Source organism: Aythya ferina (assembly GCF_964211825.1).
Source record: "Aythya ferina genome assembly, chromosome: 5".
In the NCBI taxonomy this organism is placed as follows: domain Eukaryota; kingdom Metazoa; phylum Chordata; class Aves; order Anseriformes; family Anatidae; genus Aythya; species Aythya ferina.
This window is the reverse complement of record NC_140301.1, coordinates 37,630,576-37,647,266: the sequence shown is the minus strand read 5'-3', so window position 1 is coordinate 37,647,266 and position 16,691 is coordinate 37,630,576. Positions and strand designations below refer to the sequence as shown.

Here is a 16,691-nt window from a genome sequence, read left to right as displayed (position 1 = left end):
ATTTCCACTGAGTACAGTCCTAAGGAATGCCAAGGGCCTGCACAGGACCTAGAGAAATCTGAATTTTATGTGGCCAATATCTAGTCATCTGCCTCCTTATCTCTCTGCAGGACTGCAGAGTAACCTGCTGCTCCCCCAATGTCATCTTTTCTCTGCAGTTAGGTAACAAATGCCAAAGATATTCCTAGTTTCCCTGATGTTTCTCCCCTGTCTGCAGTCCAACATATTTCCATCAGTGTAAGTTTGCAAGATACTGATGGCATTGAATGCCTTTTCACTTTTTATTATCTCACCACAGTCTGCTCTCCTTCCTGTGCCCTCATGCATTCAGAGGCAGTTCATTAGAGGCAAGGAAAAGGCAAAGAAATTAATTTTCCTTGAGAAACATATTCAGCACCTTATAAGGGCTTGAAAAAGAGAAACAGAGCATAAAATTCTTACTATTTTCTTTTTTTTTTTTTTTCCTATGTTCATGGATGATCACAGAGAAAAATGTCTGTGCCCTGCAAGCATCCCTTTACCTGGTGATTTGCTTTTCTGACACTAGGCACTGCGAGCAAGTCAGGCTTGCAGGTGCCTGGAACAGGGTAAGGTAATGGGGGTGCCCATCCTTCAGAATGGATGTTTATTGGCTTAGGAAGAAAGGGGTATGTCATATAAGTAAGATCCAGGTAGCAAATTCTGCTCGGATGAATGCTAATGGTGTGTATGTATAAGCTTATTTCATTTCAGACAATTGTTATTCCAGACAGGTTGTTTTCTACTTAACAAGCCATAGACTCAGGCTACTTTTCCCGGCCATTCATTAGGAAAATATACGCTGGCAAAATGAGCCGCCTCCCCTGCTGGACTGATTAATACTCGATAGCTGATTTACAGAAATAGTGAATCATGAGCCCTTTGGGATTCCTTGATGAGAACTTCTGCCACTGATGTCAGTGAAGCCAAGTCTCACTTTGCAATGGGCAATGCTGAAGAGGTTTCTCCTGGGCAGCAGCAGAAGGGAGAACTGGGGACAGGAACCCCCAGATGCTTTCCCTAGCTCTTGCAATACACTTGAAGGGGTATTTTTGAACTTCGTCCATGCTATTTGGTCCTTTGAATTTTGGGAACGTTGCAGTGTTACAGCCTTGTCTTTTCATGAAGTCCTGGGAGCTCATCTTAGTGGTGACCTGAGGACAGGTAACTTCCCATGCAGCCAGTTCTACAAAGAAATATTAAACTTCAACACAGAAATACAGTGTCAGAAAAATGGGAGGTGCCTGGACTGCATGGTTAAATGCAGTGTTTTGTTTCAGTTATTCCTTTCTGAGAGTGAGTGATTCTCGGCTGTTAGTGAGTGTTTCATTTACTGCTGCAAGGAGCATTTTGGACATGAATTTCCCTTCACTGGTTCCAGAACTTTGGAGAATTTTTGGAGACACACACAGAGCTGTCCACATCACCCCAGCCTCTACTTTCAGTGTACCCTGTTCACGCTCTTTCTTCTATCACTGGTTAGGTCTTGCCTCCAACTGTTCAATCAGTTCATTTTAAGAAAAAAATGTGAACTAAATTATCTGGGTGATTTCAGCTAGCAAAGAAAGAACGGGGAGGGAGAGAAGAAGAGGAAGACGGAAATTAAGATGAAGTGTAAATCAGTCAAGGGTACAATTCCCATTCGTTCTTTCTCTTTAATCAGAAGTAAAGGAGGTAAGGATTATCAGAAGAATCATTAAAGATCCAAGTAGTTCTCAACAGAAGACATGGACCATTTGAAGCTTAAGGAAAAATAGATTAAGTAAAGAAAAAGGAAATGGAAGGGGAGTATCAGAGCTCAGCAGCATGTTTGTCCTGTTGGTCTGAGCTGAGGATGTTCAAGGTGCTCTGCAGAAGGCTCTCGGGTCTGTAGCTTGCCCACCGGAGCCCTGTGCTGCTGATGTTCAGCATACAGTCATCTTTCAGTGATGTTTTTTCTTTTTGCCTTGGATCTAAATTTGACAGTATTCCATTAGTTTTTACAAATCCAGCTTACTATGATGATTGAAACATCCACTTAGCTTAATTCTTATTATTTTTTTTTTACTATTGCCTGTGTTCTTATAAGTCTTATTGCCAATATTTAGAACGAGGCATTAATACGTTTTGTCTATTACCTACTTTTCTAAAGAGTCAAGGCACTTTAAAAAAAGTGTTTTCTGTGGAGAGCAAAGAGGCGACTTCCATTCTTGCTTGGCATGGGAACAGCTGTGAAATGCTTCCCCTGTATTGCTGAGCGGGTCTCTGGGATAGGCCCAGGTAGGGGCTGTGCTGTGCTGCAGTGTGCTGTTATGCTTGGGCTGTGCTTGCCCTGTGTGTGCTCCTGCTTTGTACAGGCAAGAGCAGTTCTGTTCAAGTACAGTGTCTGAATAGTGGGCATTTTTGTTTGCCCCCCTCAGTACATGTACATAGGGATATCTGTAGTATTTCTCCTCAGGGAAGCTTGCTTCACTTCAGAAACCCTGTCTGTTTTTTATGTTTCTGTTGAGGTTTAGGATTATGCGTAATTCATGTCCATAGGGAAGCTGTGTACAGATTCCAGAAAAGGCCAGGGGCTGTGTGTCTAGAATATTTCCTCTGAACACCAAGTTAAGACAAAGCAGTCATATCTGCAGGAGCAATTTGTTTCTTCTTTTATCCCATTTCACCTCTCGAGTAACCATCCTACAGCAAAACTTTTTCTAAAACCTTTCTAGATTTCCTGTTGGATTCAGAGGCGGCTTCTAGAGAGGCTGCCTCAGTCCCTCATCTTCATGTAGCTGAACTGGCCTGTGTTTACAGAAGTCCTATTTACTCAAGAAGTTTAAGATATGGCAATAGAAAGCAAGTCCCTGCTGTGATGCCACAAGCATCATCATCATTTTATGGTGTAGTGCTACTGATTTCTGTTTATAATTATTTAAAAATAATTGTTAAGAATATAAAATAGTTATTATTACTTATATGATCCTCATATAAAAAAGAATGCAGTGCAATGGATGGCTCTTGAAAAAAAAAAAAAAAAAAAAAAAAAGATTTCTGTTTTTCTCTGTTTCTTTCTGAGATACTTAAAGAAAGGAAGATGAATTCTCTACAGTTTGCCGAGGAAAGATCAGGACTGTGCAGTCATTCCAAAAGAGTTTGTAGGAAGGTTTTAGGATCCTGCCATGCAGGTCTAGGCTCTAAAAATTCACAGACAAGACTGCAGCTGTAAGAAGATCATTTGGAGTCTTGCAGTCTACAGCCTTGTAGGTTATAGTCTTTCAGTAGCAGAGATTCAGGAAGTAAAAAAGATTTTTGGTTTATATTACAGTTGAGTCATGCTTTCTGTTGGTAATCTCTGAAGACAAGATTTAGAAAATGTATGAGTAAGTGTAGAAATTTACTGATAAAGAAATCCTGCATTAGGATTGAACTAAGCAAGGAACTAAAATGTCCCAGAATGCTGAGCTGCAGATAAACTCACAGTACAATCAATGGTATGTCAGCACCAATTTTGGTTATATGTTGATATGCAATTAGAAAAGACATATCCAACCTGAAGGAAGAAATTAATCACACAAGACGATAAGAATTGCCATACACATTGGTCCATCTGGTCTGGTATTCTGTCTCTGGCAGTGGCCAGTGCCAGATGCTACAGATGGACGCAAATAACCTCTTTGATATGTTTAATTGTATATCCCAAGGGAGGGTTGTGTTTTTTTTTTTTCCTTGACCTCACGAATGATTATCACCTTATGTTGTAAAGAGCAGAGAAGAAGACTTACTGCAGTTTTATCCTAGTTATAATAATTTCACTCGCCATTCTTATTACTAAGTCTATTTCTTATGATAAATTTTTGCTTAGCTATTTTTATATTGCTATCTGAAAGCATTTTATATAGCTTCTTAGAGCATCACAGGATTGATAGAGGGCAAGCAACCAGTTTTTGTATTTCTTGTTCTAAGAAGAGAAAATGGGGCATGGAGAAAGAAAGCGGTTTGCTGAGTCAGAAACAGTTGCCACATTTAAACAGCCTGAATTCTGCTGAAGCCCCTGGCTTTGCTGGTTTTTGTCACTTGACTTCAGGCCATCAGGGTACCTAATCAATAGGCTTTTGTGGATAATAGACTTTAGGCTATCTGAATGTGGCCGTGCAGAGTCAAACCTGACAGTAGAACCCGGCACTAGTAACGTCCTGTCCACTGCACCATTCACATTGCTTTTACTTTGTGGTGTGGCTATGTTTCTGTTTAGGATTTCCTCGCAGAAATGAGTGCACAGGGAAAGAAGGCACATGCATAATTAGTGTCATGCTGCCAAGAAGTGTTGACTGTCACCTGTGTACTGCTTGATTAATCCATGCATAAACCTTGACTCCAATGTGTCTCAGATACTTGTGATTATTGTTTGTGGGCAGGTCTTTGGTGTGATGTATGTGCATTGGGTCTTCTTGGAGAATTTGGTTCACTGCATATGCCTTGTAGCACTGAGCTGTACAATGAGCACAGGAAAACTGGATGTCCAGAAATGCCAGACACATGTACACAACCCTCCAGCTTCCTCAGCCAGAATTTCCAGGTAGAAGTGTAAGATGCCTTTGTGGAAATCTGCATATGGCAGCCATACTTCTTCCTCTTCCCAATAGAAACTTGCATCAGTGAGTTCAGAGGGTTGGAAATACATGGTATTTACACGTGAGAGTGCAAGAATACCCATTGCTCTGCAGAAAAGCTGGATTTATTTGTATTTGTGTGTAATAATAATAATAATAATAATAATAATAAAAAATAAAAACAACAACAACAAACTTCAGGCGTGCTAAATGCTGCCGAAAATGTTTTCTCTTTTGCCTCCAAACTGTATAAAGTTAAGCCTGTTGTGACCATTTTCAAACAGCAGCTGCCATGTACTCACAATGTATCAGTTGCAATTTATGGCACATAAAAATAAGTCCTTTCTGTTCCTTGTTTTCTTCTAAACTAATGTAAGCCTCCCAAAGAGCAACTTTTAGATAAGAATATCCTACAGAGGCAGAGTGGTCTATGCAGAAGTGATGTCTGAATATGACTCCTTTGACCATGCTTTCTGTGCTAGCTCTAGGAGAGCTCCACCTCTACATGCTGTAAGCTCACAGGTGGTAGTGTCGAGATGAAATATGTGTGTATTTCCTAGAAGTTTGGGAGCCCTAACCAGCCCAACCTTACTTTTTTCTTTTTCTTTTTCTTTTTCTTTTTCTTTTTCTTTTTCTTTTTCTTTTTCTTTTTCTTTTTCTTTTTCTTTTTCTTTTTCTTTTTCTTTTTCTTTTTCTTTTTCTTTTCTTTCTTTTTTTTAATTAATATTATTTTTATTACAAACCAGAAAACATTTGGCATCAAGACAGAATGTATTGTATTGGCATTGTGTTCCTGGGAGACTAGAGGTGCCCTTGTTGGCACAGTCTGTACCTGCATGGCCAAAGAAGTAGCTGTCATCTGTAGTTCCCCGTTGCAGCCTCAACTGTAGCAGTGTGCAGAGCGTTCATGTAGATGGTGCTAACCACAGATGAAAATAGCGATCTCTTGTATTTATCTAGCTATTGGCAGACTCAGTAGCAGAAAATGAATGCCAGGAAACATCTGGTCTGGGCATAAAGAACTTCATTCTGTTGTAACCTGTGAAGTGACTAGGGTAATGTAGAGACAATGAAGGGCTGTCCCATACAGTATATTCAAGATTTCTTTCTCTTTTCACTCAGTGAAATGTGTCCACGGTGTCTAAAGGAAGGCAACAAAGATGGTAAAGAGTATAGAGGGCAAGATATATGAGGTGTGGCTGAGGTCCCTTGGTTTGTTCAGCCCAGAGCAGAGCAGGCTGAGGGGAGGCCTCATGGCGGCCTGCAGCTCCCTCACGAGGGGAGCGGAGGGGCAGGCGCTGAGCTCTGCTCTCTGGGGACAGCGACAGGACCCGAGGGGACGGCATGGAGCTGGGACAGGGGAGGGTCAGGCTGGGGGCTAGGGAAAGGGTCTGCACCCAGAGGGTGGTCGGGCACTGGGACGGGCTCCCCAGGTCAGTGGTCATGGCACCGAGCCTGCCAGAGTTCAAGAAGCAATTGGACAATGCTCCCATACACATGGTCTGATGTTTTGGGTGGTCCTTTGTGGAGCTGTGAGTTGGACTTGAGGATCCTTGTGGGTCCCTTCCAACTCAGGAAGTTCTATGATTCTATGAAATAGGACAAAATTCTGAAATGTTGAAAATGTTGAGGTGGCTATTCCAGGGAATTAGAGAAAGTGGGTCCAATTTTCTGCTTTCAACAGCTACTGTTTAAGGAATATATATAGATCATATCTTTATGTGAGACATCCAAGCATCTCACAAAATTACTGTAATACAACTCTTCCCCTGTACACAAATATACCGTTGTATATATACATTTGTTCATGACTTAAAACAATATGCAGAACATTTAACAGAAAATGATCGGAAAAAAGAGTAATTAAAAGTTGTTTTCCCAGAACTCATTCCTTCACTAAAATGTCTGTAGCCCTCAGTTTACCTCCACAACAACCTTACTAAAATCATCACCATAAACAAATTTAATTCCATGAAGCGAAGGCACAGACAGCCTGGTTTATATAGTTACCCCAATAAAACATCACAGCAAAATCATCCAAAGCCATGGGTTTAACAGATAGTCCAGGATACGGCATACTTCATCCAGTGCTGCAACGACCCTCATGCAATCTAAGCTCATGGGACCAGAAGCCTGCCCTGTACCCTGGTGAACTTGCACAGAGCTTCAGTAAATAGAAACATCCAGTTAATAGTAGGAGAACATTTTTCACAAATAACCACTCTAACCTATCAGCCCTGATCCTCCAGGGAGTACTTCAAAACAGTTTCAAAAGATCTTAGAAACTAAAATTTGTAACTCTGTTAGACTCTAAAAATCAAGGCCTCAGTATAGCAATATTGATTTATAGTATATTTCTTCTTACATGCTGCTGCCTGTGAACTCCTTCACATCCCATAGACATTAATTAGTTCTCTCTCTGTCCAACTGAGGGGCAGATCGTATTACCCGTCCTTTTGCTAGTACCTCTCCCCACGGATCTGCAGGTAGCAGTGACCTGTTCTCTCAGATTTACTAATTTCTTAACATAACCATGTTCAATTCAGAGCTGTTAACCTAAACCTACATGTAGCTTTGAATGCTTCCGTTGCTCTTTTAGATCTGATTCCTGTTTTGCATTTTCTCCCTCTCTGCCAGTTGGACTACTAAAGGCAAACCTTGCTCATTTATATCCTTTGATCATCATGCTTATAACAACATCATTACAAGAGTTTCAATCTTTGACATTTTTAAACTAACATTAAGTATTTATTAATTAAGCTTTCTAAACAACACATATTTTTAATGAAACTTGAAACCTTGTTGTTAAATGCCTAATTTTTTAAAAAACTGAATTTAGAACAATTCCTATAAATAGCTTAGTTCTGACAAATTACCTTTCAGTGGAAAATTCTTAGCCAATGCTGGTCATAAAAAGATCTGGACACAAATGCAAGTATAAACGCACATCTATGCCATTAGAACCATTCTGAGAGCCTGGGTTACATGAGCATTAATCCATTTAGAAGGCTCCCAAAATAGTTGCTGTTATTTCTCCCTTACTTGATACAGTGTGGCTTGAACAGTGGAAAGAATGAGAAATATTTGTGGATATTTGCTGTAGGTGACTGGGGCTCTGCAAGCTAATGTTCTAAATAGTTCTCAAGTTTTTAGCTTTAAAACTGGATGTGCGTTGCAAAGTGGCTCTGATGTTGAGATTTTATTGAAGTAGATTTTTTAAACTGAAATTGGTATAAATGGAATTCTAAAAAAAAAAAAAAAAAAGCATTCAAAGGCCATGGAGCAGTGTTGTACATCAGTTCGTGGTATTTTTTTTAACCATCGCTGTGAAGTAAATTTTAGATTTTTCCAGTCTGTGGTTGTGGACATCTTCAAGTGTTGTTGATTCTGTTATGAGAGTATTTTATTGTGAACTTCTGCACTAGTTCTGCACCAAGAAATCCAAGTCTGTAACCGGCTACTGGAGCAAGCCTGAATCATGGGTCAGTCGCACCTTTGCTGCTAGATGCCATACCATATAACATTTTAGTGGTTAATCATAAATAAATTTTAATTTAATTAAATTAATAATTAAGTAATAATAATTTAATTGCTTAAACAATTCACTGGTTAAGCAATATGTTGTTTAGGATAAACAATATGATATGTTAATGCAGTACTTTACAATGCTTTATTTGGGCAAATATGAGTCACATTTGCATAAATAAATAATCCTTGCATGTATCTACACGCTACGGATATGCACACCTAACCTAGATGTTTTAAAACTTGTTTCTCAGCAGCAGTTATAGAATAGAATATATAGTTTCAGTGGGATCACAGATGTGTGGCACATGACTTAGCCTTCATTTTGCAAGATTTCTGTCTATATTTTTCTTAGAAAACTGTTTCTTGACTAGCATCGTTAATGCATAGCTGTGTACTTGACAGCAGGGTCTGGGAATCTGGATCTGGATCTTCCATTTTCTGTTTTTAGTCAAGTAATTTTCTGCTATGTAGGGGAAGTGTGATAGTGACCTAGCTTTTTAAAGCCTTTTGAGATGCATAGCAGTTTTTGACTAAGTCAAGTATTATTGTAAGCATACACATAGAAAGAATGATGTATGTCATATGTCTTCATATGCACATTATATTTAGAAGAGAGTCCTTGATTTTACCCTTAGCTTGCCTTTCTTTAAACAGCGTACATCAGAAACTTAATCCTCTGCATTGTGTGGTTATTGGACTAGGTATTTGAGGGTATTTTTAAAGTGTATATTCATTAACAACCTGATCTTATCCAGTTCCACATTTAATCTGTGCTGAGCTGCCTAGATGTTATTCATATTCCCCTACCAACAGCAAGTCAAGGTCTTGGGGAAATAGACTTGATGCATTCTGCTTATCCCCGATAGTTCATCATCTGAGATAAGCCAGGGTTGTCTGCAAACTGCAATCTCATCAGGCAAGCTCAGATAGCATCTCACTTGACTTCTTTACTTATTCCATTAACACTACTGTCCTGGAGATTTGGGTTGCTCAGCTTTACCATGCTGGCAAGCACAAATGATTGACAGAAGATAGAGCCATCATTGGCTCCCCTCTAAACATGACAACCCTTTTAGTTGTTACACTGAACCTCTCTGAGGCTGTGCTCCCAGAGAACATTTAAACAAGAGTGAGAGGAAGGATCACAGTGCAGTGGCTTTTATGACAGCCGTGTACCATTACATCATCATTTAAAAAGATCTTAATTCATGTCTCAAGAAAGGTTTTATTTTCTCCCCTTCTGTAGTTGTTTATTTCTAATACAGATGTTCAGTAGTTCTGGCATGTTACAGGTAAAAGGCAAGTAGGATCCTGATTCGTGTGGTAAGAACCGCTTAGTGTTCTGTACGTTTTCTTGCAAAGTGTGTCTGAGTGAAGCTTAAGAGTGTCCTGAAGCTGTATAGTTCATAATTTGTACATGAAATTATGAACATATGAATAGCTAGCCTCTGAGAAATGCTGACTGGTAGGTTTGTAGGTGGGTATGCTGGTGTGTTAGTAGCCTGTGGGAAGTTCAGTCTCTGTTGTGTCCATACTGAAAGGGATTGAATGCCAGCCTCACTTCAGTGCTTGTCTTTGCAGAGAAGAAAGGAAAGGGAGAGAGCACAGCAAGGAGAGAGTTAACTGCTTGCCTTTCTTACAGCACTGGGCTGGAAAACACTTCTCAACTTTCAGTATAGCGGTTTTGATGCTTTTGCTGTTTCTCATGGTTCAGAATGGATGTTTTTCATGTTCTAAGGAATTTTGCAGTTATAACCATTCTGATAACAGTTCCAATAGTATTTTTGATAAAGGAATTAGCATTTAAAATGTTGCAAAAATTAAAAATGTTGAAAAGTAAAATATTGCTGTTTTTAAAAGACCGTTTTTTCAATTTAAGAAGCCTTTAGTTTGAAGACATTAAAGCAACTGTATTATCTAAGAAAATCTGCACCAGAATGCTGCCAAAGGAAGCAGAGGCTGGGAGGGGAGGAGGAACAGGCTGCTCCTTCAAATCTAACCATGGGGATCCTCCCCTGGAAGGGAAAAATGCTTATCCTAGAGAAGCAGGTCATCTCCCTGGGTGATGCCAGTAGCATGTGAAGGTGTGGGAGGAACACAAAAGCGTTAAGTGGATTGAGTTGAATCACCTTGTGTTTATGACTGACCTGTAATACGGAAGCATTTTAATCCTTTGCCCAGCATGGCTGGTTATTAAACTTCCCCAAGCAGTGTAAATCCCTAACAGCTGTTGACTGCAGTCCGCTTCTGTTTTGAGGGATAGCCATGCACATGCCAAAGATTTCCTGGAGAGTCCAGTCTGTTGGATTATTTCACTTGTTGTATGGCACAGACAATAATTCCTGAAGTTTCTGCAGTCAGGTTTGTAAATGCCTGTTGGTGCTGGGGAGAGTTTCAGAGGCCAAACACGGTGTCTGATGGACCCACCTGGAAAGCTGCACTCCACAGGGGAGGGCAACACATAGGTCCTGCCTCTTCTGTGTACTTTGTGTTGGGATCTGAGGAGGACTGTTCTTCATCTTCCATTCCAGACAACAAACCCCAGCCTTTCAGAGCATGGACATTGCCTCCATAACTGGTTCCTGCAGCTGGGAGAGAGAGTGCTGTACATGCAGTTGTATAAGGTACCTCTGCAGCCACCCAGCACGCTCTGTTTCTTAGTTGTATGCGCAAATACCATTGGATTTTTCTCACCATCTAACAGCCAGGCAAAGTTCCTCTTACTGTGGTTTTCTCCAAGTCTGATTCTTGTATATTCCTGTCTGATCGAAGAGCTGTGGACTGACCTCATAGAGGATAATGTTGGTAATATAATTAATGAAGAAAAGTTGGGAGGTTTCTCAAGGTTAAATAATAAATTCATGATCTAGTACAGTAAAAGGAATGTGCACAAGAAAAAGCAAGAGAGCACATTAAATACAGCCCAAAATGTTGTCGATTCAGATACAGCAGGAATGTGGTGGTTCTAATCCTAGTTATATTGATGTAAATTTGAACTATTCTGCTGTTTTTAACAGCGGTCTTGCAGATTTATGTTGATATCAGTAGCAGTGGAACGTGGACCATTTTACTAGTAAATAAAAAGCAGCGCAGGTAGATTTTTAGAAGCCTGCTTAGACTATTATCTTCATTTCCTCTTCTGGTGCAGGGAACTTACAACCTGACAGCAATGTGGCTGCAGGGCAGGGACTGCTCCAGGGCAGAAGGCGGGTGCTCAGGAGGAGGAAGGTGGCCAGCTGGGGCAGCCTGATGCCGCAGTTCCTCTGTGACTCAGCCAGGCTCATTTTAGCACATATGCATGGTAGGGAGGTTATATATTTAATAGGATGAAGATCTGAATGGGTGAGGTGAAAAAAACCTTTCCCTTTTGCTTTTTGTTGACTCTGCTGTTAGTATTTTAAGATACACAGGATAACTTCTCAGTAGGTATCAATATATTGACTCATTCTATTCATTGACTATGTGAGAGCTATGCCACTCTCTCTCTGTTCTTTGTCTGCTTCAGGTGTCTTAAAAGAAAAAAAAAAAAAAAAAAAGAAAGAAAAAGAGAGTAACAGATTGTATATGATCTAATTTCTTCCCTCGTCCATCCGGTGTGTCAGCCGTTTCATGACAGAATGCAAAGGAAGCTGTGATTTGGAAAAAATAATACATTCAGTATGTTGTAATGCTACACTGTTTGTCCCTTCCCCCAGATCTTAATAAGAAATCTTATTTTGTAACTCAAAAGAGAAGAAGATCAAAGGCCAGGTAGAATGTTCCTTGCAGACCTGGAGAAATTTTGCATTTATGGATGAACTCACAAAGGAGTAGGGGATCTGGAATCATTAAGCATCAATATTAAGTATACTAAAGCTGTCAAATTCTACTTTTAAATGGGTGTTTCCTTATTCCCTCTGACTTAGGACTGAGAAGATGGCTCAGCATGATGTTTGGGAGGTGGTTCTGTGCAGGGACCATTGACAAGGCAGCGTGACAGGTCTTCGCTGCTAGCAATAAGCCTGCCGCTTCAAGGCTTATCCCTAGAAATGAGGATGAGACCTAGGAAGTGCAGGAGCACGTTTTCCCAAACCTGACTAGAACAGATTGCAGTTAATAGTGTTGTTGTGGCTGTAATGGTTTTAACATATACCGGAGCAAGGTTAGTAAATTAACCGATGTAACTGGACTTATAACAGTCTAGCTTTCTAACATCTGGCTGAAATCAACTTTGCTTACTCCAACTACATTAGTTCTGTTGAACTATATCAGTCATCTCTTACGGCAGGTTTTGCTGTGTCCTTTCACTGAGAGATGGCTGCTGTCATAGGCACATACTGGTCTACGTTGACCTAGATTTCATCTGAAATGTCAGTTCTGGCATTTAAGCACTGAGCTCGCTGTTCTTGGTGCTAGGGAGAAGTTTGCCACTTGCAGAGTCATTTTTAGTATTAGACAAGTATCTGGAAATCCTCATCAATCACTGCCCCTGAAGCTGTCTAGTGCTTTCTCCAGATTCTGGGGTGTTAGTCCTCATTTCTGGCTGTCCCAGTTCTGTTATTTTTATCCTGACTCTTTAAATTCTTCCTGCAAACTTACTTGGATACTGATATTTTCATCATTTCCTGGCCTACACCATTTCCTCTTGCTTTTGTGAACTGTTCAGTTGCTTTCAGGCTCCATGGCAGAGACTGTCATGCAGCAAAGCGGTTAAGAGCAGAATTAGACCACCACTGAATGGTTTGATACAACTACTAAGTAATGCTGGTTTGATTCAGGGCTAACAGCAAAGCAGGGTGCTAGAACTGAACAAGCAAAGGTTTTCTAAAGATAGTGCCCTATTCACCCCTCTATTCAAGGAATAGAGGAGGATTGCTCTAATGTTGGGAATTAGTAACTAAGTTCTCTTTTAGTCCTCCAGGTAGCTGATAAAACTGGCACGCATGCAGGAAAGCTTTTAGGGAGGTGTCAAGTGTGGGAATGCAGTCTGCTGGATAATACGCTGCACTTGGGCTTTGGGATTAGAAGATACCACTGCCAACTCCTTAATGCAGTAGCTAAAACTCTCAGGTTTTAAAGGATTAATACCATTTATTTGCTTCATTTCCTGCCACCCCCAACCCTGAACCCCCAAAGCAAAACTTTCCTAATCAGCATGTAGCTCCTGCTGAGCCAGCTGGCTGCTTCTTTTTTTCTTTTTCCTTTACACAATTTTTCTTCCATATTGAAAAAGCCTGAGAAAAATGGGTGAGGTAAGGGAGAAGGGAGGGAGGACAGGGGGACACATGCTTCTGTAATTGATTTAACTCTTTCAGCTGTTTGTCACTTTTCTGCTAGGATGCCTAGGGTAGCAGTGATTTTTTTTTTTTTTTTTTTTTTTTTTTTGTGCAGCAAATTTAATGCTCTGTGTATTTGCAGAGGAGGGAAGGCATAGGGAGTGTTTTCTTTAGAGCTGCACAGCACAAGAGATGAGAAAGCAAGAGCCCTTGTAAGGCTGTGAGGCTTGTGTGAGCTGAGGAGGGGAAGAGGGAAGGAAGGGGCTCCTGGCCTGCTCCAGGGCAGCTCTGAGCCATGGAGCAGGGCACAACAGGAGGTGCAAGAGCAGAGGTGCTCCTGTCTGTGAGGTCACCCCTGCAATCTGTTTTAGTTCTGCCTGAGACCAGTTTAACCCTGTATCATCAGTATTTCCCACATCTTAAGTGTGATAAAAGGCGTGTTTCACAGGGTTTAGTGACTGTCTAAATGGGGATGATGTTTCTCATTTCTACCACACCAGATAAAAAATGCTTCTCCTACCTGGTATTTGAACAAGTAACTCATTTAACTGCTAAGGGATTTTCATTACTTCGCTTCTTATTCCACTGACAATCCTTTAGAATGGTGTCATGGCGTGAAGATTTGTGAGACTGAGGTCAAGCAGTGAAGATTATTTGGTATTTTGAAATTACCTATGGTTGCTAGAATTTTTCTCTAGATGCGAGAGGTGAGTGACTCATACTTTATTATGTGACTAGTGTCAGGTTAAAATCCCAATTCCTGTCTCCAGTTACAGAGCAGACATACGTAAGAGCTTATAAAACGTTACAACTTTTACACCTGTAAGCAAGTGCAAATGAGATAAATTTACTATTTGCAGTTTCACAGCTGTTTACATATCTAGAGCCATCTAAAACTATCATACTAAAGATAGGACGGTGTCATTAATTCCATTTCACTGGAAGTGGAGATTCATAAGGAAACTAAGTATCATAAGATCACTGAGGCCTAGAGGAAAGAAGCATCTCATCCAGGTGCACAAAACTGTTCTGTTGCAGAACAAGCAGAATCCAGGAGCTGTAGCGTGTCCCTGGCTTGCTGCACTGAGCCATATGTAAGTAGTAACGTTGGCAAATTCTTTCCTATGTTGTGGTTGTGGACATTTTTAGGTTTATACTTCTAAGCTCCAATCGAGTAAGCCACCACAGCACTTGAAGACCAATAATCAATAATCATCTTCAGTATTCTGATGTTATGTTTCCTAGATAGCTACATTGATCAGCACTCTAGAAATAGCATAGCTAGGTAAAGAAGCTGAATTATATCTTATTTCTGTAACATCAAGAGCTTGGCTGACAGGATCTAACTTCCGAACAAAGAAGTGTATACCAAATTGCTGTGACAAACAACTTCCAAGTACAGAGAGTTCAAGAAAGGCCATTCTGTGGCCTCTACATTGTAAGTCTCGGACCAAAAATAAGTAGGGCAAGTGGGCCTATGGTAGCTGAGCAGCAGTGGTCCTCTTTCGTTGAAAGGTGAAAAGTTCTTGTAAATTGCTAAAATGACTGAGACGTTTTCTCCTTTGGGGAAAGAAAGTCCTGTGCAGTGGCAGTACGTTGGTTGTGGACCTTGCACCACTTTCCATTTTCAGTGATTTTAGGTGTGGAGTTTTCCTAGAGACGTGTGGTGGTTTTACTCAGCTGGGAAGCTGGGCTCCACCACAGTGCTTTTTGGTGTCCAGTGTGGGTCCCTTCCCACGGGATGCAGTCCTCCCAGAACTGCTCCTGTGTGGGCTCCTCTCCACGGGCTGCAGCTCCGGCCTTGGCCCTGCTCCTGCGGGGGCTCTCTGTGGGCCGCAGGGGAACTGCTGCTGTGTGCCTGGAGCACCTCCTACCCTCCTTCGGCACTGACCTTTGTGCCTACAGAGCTGGTTCTCACTACTCGCTCCCCCACATGCTGTTGTGCAGCAGATTTTTTTCCCCTTTCTTAAATGTGCTGTAATAGAGGCACAAACAACATCACTTACTGGCTCAGCTCTGGCCAGTGGTGGGTCCCTTTGGAGCTGTCTGAAACTGGTCCCTATTTAATGTGAGGCAGCTTCTAGATTCTTCTCACAGAGGCCACCCCTGCAGCTCCCTCCTAACAAAACCTTGCCATGCAAACCCAATACAAGCTGCTGTCCCAGAGCATTAACTGAGGCCTGTTCTTAGTAGCATTCTCTGGGATGTTTGCCATTAGTTACCTTTTTTTCATCCAGTCTAGCTTTGCCTTCTCAAGTTCTTCCCCAACTCTTTCCCTTCTTTTCCATCTGCACCTTCTGTGTCCTTGCAGATGGCTGTACCCCACAGTTAGGGCTTTATCTAGACAGACATATTTAGCTGTGTGTAGGAACTACAAGTTGATTTTTATTTATTTATTTTGAAAGACTCCCTTAGAGAACTTGGCTTCCATCTGTTAAAAATGCTACCTCTGCTTGTCCTCCCTGGTGGAGCCTTGAGGGAAGGGAGGATAAGCCTCTCTCCCTAACAAGCAGTTTATATTTAGATGAAGAAAAAAATAAACCAGATCTTTGGGCTACTTGGGCAGATTAGGCTCCTGATGACCAGGGTTCCCACTTCTCAGGTTAATCAGATCTGGTCCAGATCTGATTCACTTTTGACTTCACTTTCCACTGTAACAGCCACCCCAGTCCATGATAAATGTTTCTCATTCCCTTCTTTCAGAGGTAGGGAGGGATGGAGAGATGGAAAAAAGTGTGAGAGTCCTCTTCCTTCCTTTCCATTTTTTCTAATTGCTTCCACATAGAAACTACACTCCAGCCCCTTGAGCACCTTGAAGGATTAAATGCTGATCAAAGGCAGGTTTAACCATATCCCCAGGACAAGCTGCTTAGGCACCAGGCAGCACAAGCTCTGGGTTAGCACAGCAACCAGAAAAGCGGAATAAATTAACAATTATCATTGTGACAGGAATAGAGGAGAGTTTTGGAAGAGGAAACACTGGGAGGGTTCAGGGGGGCAGGGTATGGGTGATACAGATGGAAATGAAGTCAACGTTTATCTCATATGTATAGCCAGGAGACATGCTCTGCTTCTGATCTTGGCTGATTGCTGGCATCTGCTGCCACACACTGCCTTTTCCATCCTCAGGTTTGGGCTTTCCAGCATAATAGCATTAGTGGCATTAGATAGGAGTTTGTGTTATTAGATACAACCTAAGGGAGGAGGAAATCTTTGGGGAATAAATTAACAGACCCCTCAGCTATCCTGCCTGGCACTCAGCCCTTCAGTTCCTGCCCCCTCTGTTCCAGCCCAGCTCTTTATAGAGCTGTAA

The 16,691-nt window shown here is 41.3% G+C and overlaps 1 protein-coding gene across 26 annotated transcripts in view; it reads left to right on the top strand.

The window, feature by feature from the left end:
• The window catches only part of NRXN3 (neurexin 3), a 979,419-nt gene that overhangs the window by 619,559 nt on the left and 343,169 nt on the right, over positions 1-16,691 (top strand). The window lies entirely within an intron of this gene.